The following is a 10,891-nucleotide window of genomic DNA, read 5'->3' as shown; positions in this document are numbered from 1 at the left end:
TGAGTGTGCCTATGTCCATGGACTCACATTAGTCAAAAGAGAACTCATATACTTATTGCAAAAGCCTACTTAGCCCTCGAAGCAAAGTACTACTACGCATGCCCCAAGAGGGATAGATTGGTAGGAAAATACCATTGCTCGTCCCCGACTGCCACTCATAAGGAAGACACTCAAAAGTGCACCTCATGCAACAAATTTGTCACACAACTTTTACCATATGTGCATGCTACGGGACTTGCCAACTTTAACAAAAGTATTTCTCAATTTCATAATTACCCACTAGCATGACCCTAACATTACTACCTTTATATATCAAAACAATTATCAAGCATCAAGTTGATCATAGCATCCAATTCTTTTTCTATGATAGTTTTTATTATACCCAACTTGGATGCTCATCATTCTAGGACCAACTTTATGACCATAGAAAATACCATGCTGTTCTAAAAGACTCTCAAAAAGATATAAGTGAAGCATGAGAGACTAGCAATTTCTTCAAAATTAAGACACCACCGTGCTCTAAAAGTTATAAGTGAAGCACTAGAGCAAAAACTATCAAGCTCAAAAGATATAAGTGAAGCACATAGAGTATTCTAGCAAATTCTAATCAAATAGGCTTCTCCCAAAAGGTGTGTACAGCAAGGATGATTGTGGTAAACTAAAAAGCAAAGACTAATATAATAGACGACGCTCCAAGCAAAACACATATCATGTAGCGAATAAAAATATAGCTCCAAGTAAAGTTACCAATGAACGAAGACGAAAGAGGGGATGCCTTCCCGGGGCATCCTCAAGCTTAGGCTTTTGGCTATTCTTGAATATCTTGGGGTTCCATGGGCATCCCCAAGATTAGGCTCTTGCCACCCTTTATTCCATATTCCATAAAAGCTTTACCCAAAACTTGAAAACTTCACAACATAAAACTCAACAGGAAATCTTATAAGCTCCGTTAGTGAAAGAAAACAAAATCACCACATAAGGTACTGCAATGAACTCATTATTTATTTAATTTGGTGTTAAACCTGCTGTATTCCAACTTCCTTATGGTTTATAAACTAATTTACTAGCCATAGATGCATTGAAATAAGCAAACAACACACGAAAAACAGAATGTGTCAAAAATAGAACAGTCTGTAGCAATCTGTAACTAACGCAAAATTATGGAACTCTAAAAATCCTACCAAAATAGGAAGTCCTGGAAAAATTTTCTATTGAACAGCAGCAAAAAGAATCAACGCAAAAGCACGTTCCTGTGATTTAACAAAATTATATTCGTGCGCGCAATGTTCTGTTTTTCAGCAGAATCAAATCAACTATCATTGTAGGTTATCCTATAGGCTCTACTTGGCACAAACACTAATTAAAAGATAAAAACACATCTAAACAGAAGGTAGATGCAAGATTTATTACTAAACAAGAGCAAAAACAAAAAACATAAAGAAAATTGGGTTGCCTCCCAACTAGCGCTATCGTTTAACGCCCCTAGCTAGGCATAAAAACAAAGATAGATCTAAGTAGTGCCATCTTTGGCACTAAATTCATCAATAAAGCACTTGTGATCTATAAGGATTTCTCCCCTTTTAGCAATGGCTAAACCTTTCAGCAAAAATGCAAGAAATTCATTGGTAGCAAAAACTTCCTTAACGATAGAGAGACAATTGGGAAGAACACTTATGGATTTGAGATCCGCATCTCCCTTACTAGAAGATTCACCCATATTTTTAGGAACATAAATAAACTTGGTAGTTTTAGTAGGGGGTTTTGGAGTGTTTTTCATGGGGGAAAATGCGGAACCTAAATTTGTAATGATATCCTCAAGTTTATCGATTCTAGCAGAGTCTAGATCTATTTTTTCATTGACTATAGGTTCCTTTTCTTTAAGATTTTTCAAAGTAACTCCAACCCTAGATCCAAATTGGGTAATGTGATTATGAATATTTTTATCCAAATTTTCAATCAACTCAACAGTGGCAATTTTATTTTCAATAATATCAAGCCATTGCATCACATGTTCTAGAGTTAAAATCGTTCCATTAACCAAAAGAGGTGGTGGGCCAAACAAATCTAACATAGCATTATAAGCATCAAAAGTATGGCTACTCATAAAATCACCTCCAGTAGCAATATCAAGAACAGGTCTATTCCAAGGAGTAATGCCTACATAAAAATTGCGGAGAAGAACATAAGTAGCAAGCTTCCTAGTAGCTTTATATTGGGCATTGAAAATTCTATGCCAAGCATCTTTTAAACTTTCCCTCTCCCTTTGCTTAAAATTGTGAATTTCTTGTTCGGGAGTGAGAATAAGGATAGGAGGACTAGCCATGACGACAAGGTAAATGATCTAACACACAAGCAAGCAGAAAAACGCAAGCGAAAGAGAGGAGGAGATTGGGAAAGAGAGGGCGAATAAAACGGCAAGGGTGAAGTGGGGGAGAGGAAAACGAGAGGCAAATGGCAAATAATTTAAATGCGAGGGAGATGGGTTTGTGATGGGTAGTTGGTATGTCTTGACTTGAGCGAAGACCTCCCCGGCAACGGCGCCAGAAATCCTTCTTGCTACGTCTTGAGCTTGTGTTGGTTTTCCTCGAAGAGGAGAGGGTGATGCAGCAAAGTGTAGCATAAGTATTTCCCTCAGTTTTGAGAACCAAGGTATCAATCCAGTAGGAGGCTCCTCAAAAGTCTCACGCACCTACACAAACAACTAAGAACTCGCAACCAACGCAATAAAGGGGTTGTCAATTCCTTCACAGTCACTTGCGAAAGTGAGATCTAATAAAGATAGTATGATAAGATAAATATATTTTTGGTATTTTATAATATAGATGCAAAAAGTAAAGATGCAAATAAAAGTAGATTGAAAGCAAATATGATCAGAGATAAACCCGGGGGCCATGGGTTTCACTAGAGGCTTCTCTCAAGATAGCATAAGTATTACGGTGGGTGAACAAATTATTGTCGAGCAATTGATAGAAAAGCGCATAGTTATGAGATTATCTAGACATGATCATGTATATAGGCATCACGTCCATAACAAGTAGACCGACTCCTGCCTGCATCTACTACTATTACTCCACACATCGACCGACTCCTGCCTGCATCTAGAGTATTAAGTTCATAAGAACAGAGTAACGCATTAAGCAAGATGACATGATGTAGAGGGATAAACTCATGCAATATGATGTAAACCCCATCTTGTTATCCTCGATGGCAACAATACAATACGTGCCTTGCAACCCTTTCTATCACTGGTTAAGGACACCGCAAGATTGAACCCAAAGCTAAGCACTTCTCCCATGGCCAGAAGGACCAATCTAGTAGGCCAAACCAAACTGATAATTCGAAGAGACTTGCAAAGATAACTCAATCAAACATAAAAGAATTTAGAGAAGATTCAAATATTATTCATAGATAAACTTGATCATAAACCCACAATTCATCGGATCACGACAAACACACCGCAAAAAGAGTTTACATCGAATAGATCTCCACAAGAGAGGGGGGGAACATTGTATTGAGATCCAAAAAGAGAGAAGAAGCCATCTAGCTAATAACTATGGACCCGTAGGTCTGTGGTAAACTACTCACAACTCATCGGAGGGGCAAGCATATTGATGTAGAGGCCCTCCGTGGTTGATTCCCCCTCCGGCAGAGTGCCGGCGAAGGCTCCAAGATGGGATCTCGCGGATACAGAAGGTTACGGTGGTGGAAATTGTGTTTCGTGGTGCTCCTGGATGTTTTCGGGGTACGTAGGTATATATAGGAGGAAGAAGTACGTCGGTGGCCGCCCGAGCGGCCCACGAGACAGGGGGCGCACCCTACAGGGGGGGGGGTGCGGCCCCCTATCTCGTGGGGCCCTCGGAAGCTTCTTGACTTGCACTCCAAGCTCTCCGGATCATGTTCATTCCAAAAATCACGCTCCCGAAGGTTTCAATCCGTTTGGACTCCGTTTGATATTCCTTTTCTTCGAAATACTGAAATAGGCAAAAAAACAGCAATATGGGTTGGGCCTCCTATTAGTAGGTTAGTCCCAAAAATGATATAAATGTGTAAAATAGAGCCCATAAACATCCAAAAGGGGTAATATAATAGCATGGAAAATTAAAAATTATAGATACGTGAGACGTATCAGTGTGCGGCAGGGTGACCCTCTCTCGCCATTAATTTTTGTCCTGGCGGCTGACCTCCTCCAAGCAGCAATTAATGATGCTTTCGCTCTTGGACTTGTCGAGCTTCCTCTCCCTCGTGACAGTGCGGGTGACTTCCCCGTTGTTCAATACGCTGACGAAACGATTTTGGTGATGTAGGCATGCCCTGAATAGGCTGCCCGTATGAAATCTATCTTAGAGGACTATGCTGCTTCGGTTGGGCTGAAGATCAATTTCCATAAATCAACTCTTATACCCATTAACATTGATCACCAGCATGCTTGTGAGTTGGCAGGGGTGTTTGGCTGTTCTATTGGTTCCCTGTTGTTCACTTACCTCGGCCTCCCAATGGGGACGACGAGGCCAAGTATTCTTGATCTCATGCCGCTAGTGCATGCAGTTGAGAGGCAGACGTCCACTACCCTGTCCCTGATGTCGTCCAGGGCCAAACTGACTTTGGTCAATTCTGTTGTGACATCAATGTTGATCTATGCAATGTGCACAATCAAATTGCACCCCAAAGTGATCGAACATCTGGACAAACTGTGCAGATATTGCCTCTGGGCAAAAATTCTGACGATGGAGTCAAGAACAATTCCCTTGCGGCCTGGGAACTTGTCTGCTGCCCAAAACATTGCGGAGGCCTTGGTGTTATTGATATCAAAACACATAATGTTGCCCTTCTCCTAAAACATCTGTTCAAATTCTATAATCATGATGATGTCCCCTGGGTGGAGCTGGTTTGGGACGCTTACTACAGGAACAAAATACCACACGCAGCTGACACGGAGGGCTCTTTCTGGTGGAAAGACGTGATGCAACTCAATGGGGGTTTTCGGGGGATCACCAAAGTCATCCCGGGGGATGGTTCTAGCTCTTTGTTTTGGAAAGATGTCTGGTTTGATAGTAGTGATGACTCTCCACTCATGGACATATACCCACAGGCTTTCTCCTTTTGCTTGAATGAGGATGATTCCATTGCTAAGGTTCTTACTGCAACTGACCCAGCCATGATCTTTAGCTTACCTCTCTCGATCCAGGCCAGAGAGGAGATCAGAGAGATATAGTAGGGGTCGATGCAAGTTCGTGTGGCCAACGACCATTGTGACATTTGGGAATGCACGCTCGGGCGTTTCTCGTCCAAGAAATACTATAACCACTGCTACAAGCAGGTTGTGGCAGATGAGGCGTTCGGTTGGCTCTGGAAGGCCAAGAGTCCGATCAAGTTCAAAATGTTCGGGTGGCTGCTCCTTGTTGATCGTCTGAATACCAGAAACATGATTAAGCATAGACACTTTGCCATCGCGGGGGACAACTACACATGCATGTTCTGCCAAAACCCTCTGGAGGAAACTGTTGAACACTTATTCTTTACGTGCCCCTTCAGTCAACAGTGCAGGAGTAGAGTTGAATTGGCTTGGCCGGTGGGAGTCAACAGATTAGCTTTGCTGCATGGGGGTAGGGATAACTGGAGGCAGCCCCTTTTCATGGATATATTTCTATTGGCTGCTTGGAGTTTATGGATGGAGAGAAACAACCAACACTTCAGAGGGATTCAGCATTCCTTCGGGGCATGGCTGGCTAGATTCAAGCATCTCTTGGAGTTGCTGACCCATAATTGCAGAGAGGAGCTTCATCCTTTCTTGTCTAGTTACATTGTAAATTTGGGACACTAGTGTTGTAGCTAGCTTACATGGCCGGGGGGGCCCAAAACCCATTGTAACACATATGTAACTGTTCCTTTGTGAGTAATACAAAAGTCAGTGGGAGGCTCTCCCACTGTCGTTCACCTTCAAAAAAAAGTAATAAAGGTGACAGACTGCATAATAAAGGTTGGTATCATAAGGAGAAATATAACGTGGCATTCTTTTGCACTAAGAGATTGAGCATACAAACCAAAAAAACGCATGACAACCTCTACTTCCCTCTGCGAAGGGCCTATCTTTTACTTTTCTGTATTTACTTTTATGCAAGAGTCAAAGTAAACTTTCATATTCCCTTTTATTTTCTCTTTTTGCAAGCACATGTGGTGAGGAAGGATCTAGGCACATATATCCAGCTGGATATGAGTGAGCATGAATTATTATCGTTGGCATCCCCCTTGACACTACTAGGAAAAGGGCTATAGATGGAAATGACACTAATGGCGCACCAGACAAGTGGTGCGCCATTAGTATATACTAATGGCGCACCACCCTCTGATGCGCCATTAGTGTTGAAACTACTAATGGCGCACCCTGACCACGGTGCGCCATTAGTACCAATTTTTTTTTGAACTAGTGCGCCTGTCCAAACATACTAATGGCGCATCCCCTGGTGGTGCACCATTACTAGTTGTAACTAGTAATGGCGCACCATCCAGAAGGTGCGCCACTAATGTTATTTTTTTTATTATTGCTTTTATTCCTTTTTTTGCAAAAGCTCTAATGGCGCACCGCCAGGGGGTGCGCCATTAGTAACCTGGATTACTAATGGCGCATTTGTTGCTGGTGCGCCATTAGTAAGTGGGCAGCAACAAGATATTTTGGACAGCCTCTCCTCCCACACTCACTTTCTCCCCACTTCATTCTCTCCACCGCCTCCTCCTTGTCTCGGGTGCCTCCTCTTTTTCACCTCATTTCCACCATAGATTCATTCAAATTAAGTGGTTAAGTTACCTTGTTTTGCTAGGTAAGTAAGGGGGGAAGCTATATTTATGTTATTCTCCCTACAAACAATGTGCACATGCACTTTTTATGGCCTAGCTAGATCTATGTATGTTCGTGGTGTTGCATATGTTTGTGGTGTTGCATATGTGTTTGTGTTTGGTGGTGTACCGGTATTTGAAATGCGATAGTTGCCAATATTTTGCCGGAATGTTGATTCATTTCCGTTTCGGCGAGAATTTTGGCATTAAGCATTCTTTTTGGTCCTATTTTTAGGGAAAGTCATGCCAAATTTTTTCTTGGTTCTAAAATATCGTTTTGCTCTACCCCGCAGGCGACCATGGTCCGCACGATGACCGAAGGCATCGTGAATAGGTTTTTGAGGTCCGCGAAGGCCGAGATGCTTCAAAAGAACGAGACGGAGATAAGATGTCCGTGTCGAAGATGCAAGCTGAATAGCCTTATTGCGGACCCGGATTCCGGGCAGGTGCGGGACCACCTGCTCTTGCGTGGTTTCATGGATGGCTATCGGTGGCAAGGTGATGAAGATGACTACGAAGTCGTCCATGGGGGCCGGGCAAGAAATGAGGAAGGGCAGCAAGACAACCACCGCGGCTCGGGGGGGCGAGAAGACGAAGAATCCCCGGGAGATGATCACGACGGTGATGCTGTACACAGTCATCATGTAGAAGATGCAGGACATGATGATGATGCCGGCGGAGCAGACGACGTTGGACCATCGATGGGCTGGGTGCAGGACCCTCATATTCAAGAGCTGCTTCTCAAGCAGACGGATAACGCAAGAGCTGCCGCCCGAGAGAAAGCCAAGATGGATCAACTTGAGTTAGACGCGGTTACTCCGTTGTATGAAGGATGCAGGCCCGAGGATACCCGCCAGAAAGTAACGCTCATGGCTCTGGAGATGAAGGTAAAACACAAAATGACCGACGCATGCTTCGACGAGAACATGTCATTCTGGCACGAACGTCTTCCCAAGGGGAACAAGTGCCTGACCAGTTTGGAGGAGGCGAAGAAAATCGTGTGTCCTCTGGATTTACCGCACGTGAAATACCATGTGTGCATGAACAATTGCATCATTTATCGGGACGAGCACGCGGAGTCTACAATATGTCCGGTGTGCGGTGTCACTCGATACAAGAAGAGGAAGAAAGCTCCTCGAAAAGTGGTGTGGTACTTTCCGATCACTCCTCGTCTGCAGCGGTATTTCGCGGATCCTAAGGTAGCAAAGCTCATGCGTTGGCACGCGGATAGGGAGGAGAAGAAGCGAGAAGATGACGCAAATGATCCGGAGATAGATAAAAAAGACAAGATGCTGAGTCACCCTAAGGATGCGAGCCAGTGGCAAGCATTGAACTTCGAATACCCAGAATTTGGGAATGATCCAAGGAACATCGTGCTGGGCGCGAGCACCGATGGAGTCAATCCGTTTGGCAGCCAGAGAAGCACACATAGCACCTGGCCTGTGTTTGTGTGGATGTACAACCTTCCCCCCTGGTTGTGCATGAAGAGGAAGTACATTCACATGAGTATGCTAATTGAAGGGCCGAAACAACCAGGGAACGACATCAATCTGTATCTGGGGCTGCTGAAAGAGGAGCTTGACACGCTGTGGAAAACGCCAGCCAATACGTGGGACGCCGCAGAGAAAGAATATTTCCTATGAGAGCCGCACTGCTCACGACGGTGCACGACTATCTCGGTTACGGATATCTTGCGGGGCAGGTAGTCCATGGATTTTCTGGATGCGTAAGGTGCATGGATGACACAACGTATCGCCAGCTAGATAGAGATCCCGGGTCTTCGAAAACCGTGTTCATGGGACATCGAAGGTGGCTTCGCGACGATGACCCGTGGAGGAAACGCAAGGATCTGTTCGATGGTGAAACCGAACCCCGAAAACGCCCGTGTACGAGGAGCGGCGAGGAAATAGACAAGCTGTTGAAAAATTGGAAAGACTGCCCACTGCCGGGAAAGAAGCAAAAGGCGCCAGAGCCGGGAAAGAAGCGAAAGGCGCCAGAGCCGCTGCTGAAGGTATGGAAAACGAGGTCTGTTTTCTGGGACTTGCCGTACTGGAAGATCCACTGTGTGCCTCACAGCCTTGATGTCATGCATATCACGAAGAACGTGTGCGAGAGTCTGCTTGGTACCCTGCTCAACATGCCAGAGAGGACCAAAGATGGGCCGAAAGCAAGGGCAGACTTGAAATCAATGGGCATCAGGTAGGAGCTTCACGCTATATATGATGATGATGATGATGATGATGATGATGATGATGATGATGATGATGATGATGTTGATGAGGCGAAGCAGGACACAGAAAGTCGTCGCAAAGGCAAAAAGGCCAAGAAGACCGGAAATGACTACCCTCCCGCGTGCTTCACTCTAAGTCAGGAGGAGATCGAGCAGTTTTTCACCTGCCTCCTAGGAGTAAAACTTCCTTACGGTTACGCGGGGAAGATAAGCAGATACCTAGACCCAGCGAAGCAGAAGTTCAACGGGATGAAGTCTCACGACTGTCACGTGCTGATGACGCAGATACTTCCAGTTGCAATCCGTGGGATCATGGACGCGCACGTCCGTGAAACGCTATTTGGCCTATGCAACTTCTTCGACGTCATCTCTCGGAAGTCGATTGGCGTGAGGCAACTCAGAAGGCTACAGGAAGAGATCGTGGTGATACTATGCGAGCTTGAGATGTACTTCTCGCCCGCATTCTTCGACGTTATGGTGCATCTGCTGGTCCATATAGTGGAGGATATCATCCAACTCGGGCCGACGTTCCTGCACAGCATGATGCCGTTCGAAAGGATGAATGGTGTCATCAAAGGATACGTTCGCAACATGTCACGTCCAGATGGAAGCATAGCCAGGGGCTTTCTGACCGAAGAGTGCATCTCCTACTGCACGAATTATCTAGGCATCGAGAACCCCGTTGGTCTTCCTGTCAACAGGCACCTCGGCAGGCTCGCTGGATGGGGTCACCGTGAGGGTCGCCGCGAAATGCATGTCGACTTCGAGGGTCGACTCACCGACTTTGAAAGAGCAAACCTAGTCGCGCTACAACACATAGACGTGGTCGATCCTTGGGTGGTAGAGCACAAAACCTTTATTAAGAAGACGTACAATGACCGAGGCCAACAGAGGACGGACGGAGATATACTCAAAGAGCACAACTCATGTTTCACGCGTTGGTTCAAGCAGAAGCTTCTGTCGTACCCTTTGCATGAGGATTCTTCCGCGGAAGAACAACTCATATTTGCCTTGTCACAGGGCGCCGAGCACAACCTGATGACCTATGAGGCGTACGATATCAACGGCTACACATTCTACACCGAGGCCAAGGACATGAAGAGCGATGGTTATCAGAACTCCGGGGTAACGATGGAATCCTACACCGGTAACGACAAGGACAGATACTACGGAAGGATCGAGGAGATCTGGGAGCTGAGCTACGCTGGAGAGAAGGTCCCGATGTTTCGTGTTAGATGGGCCAAGAACGTCATAAAATAAGACCGGTATTTCACCACCATGGTTATACCCGAAGCCAAATCCAAGACCGCGGGCGCAAACGTCACCGCGAAAAATGAGCCATGGGTACTGGCTTCCCAAGTGGACCAATGCTTCTTCATTACCGACCCGCCAAAGCCCAGTCGTGTTGTCGTGAGGAGAGGCAAAAGGAAGATCATCGGAATGGATGGAGTAGCCAATGAGCAAGACTTCGACAAGTACGGTGACCCGAGGATCAAACATGACGACGATGATGAAGTAGCAGCATACACCACAAGAAGAAGCAGGACCACCCTACCTAAAGGACGTCCGTTCCACAGAAGAACTCCATATGCGAAAAAGAAGGGCAAGAAGATTGTGAACAGATAGCTAGCTAAGATCGATTGTATTTAAATCGTAGCCTTCATTTCTCGATTGTATTTCATGGGTACTTTTTGAACTATCATGAATATTTTTAAATTTCATGGACACTCGATCTCGATCCCGGCCCCCTCCATCTCGATCGCTATCCCACCTCGCCAGATCCGGTCCCCCTCGCCGCCGAGCACCCCCCCAGTCCACCGGCCGCCGCCG

Source organism: Triticum dicoccoides, chromosome 7B, assembly GCF_002162155.2.
Source record: "Triticum dicoccoides isolate Atlit2015 ecotype Zavitan chromosome 7B, WEW_v2.0, whole genome shotgun sequence".
Classification (NCBI taxonomy): Eukaryota; Viridiplantae; Streptophyta; class Magnoliopsida; order Poales; family Poaceae; genus Triticum; species Triticum dicoccoides.
This window is presented reverse-complemented; position numbering follows the sequence as displayed.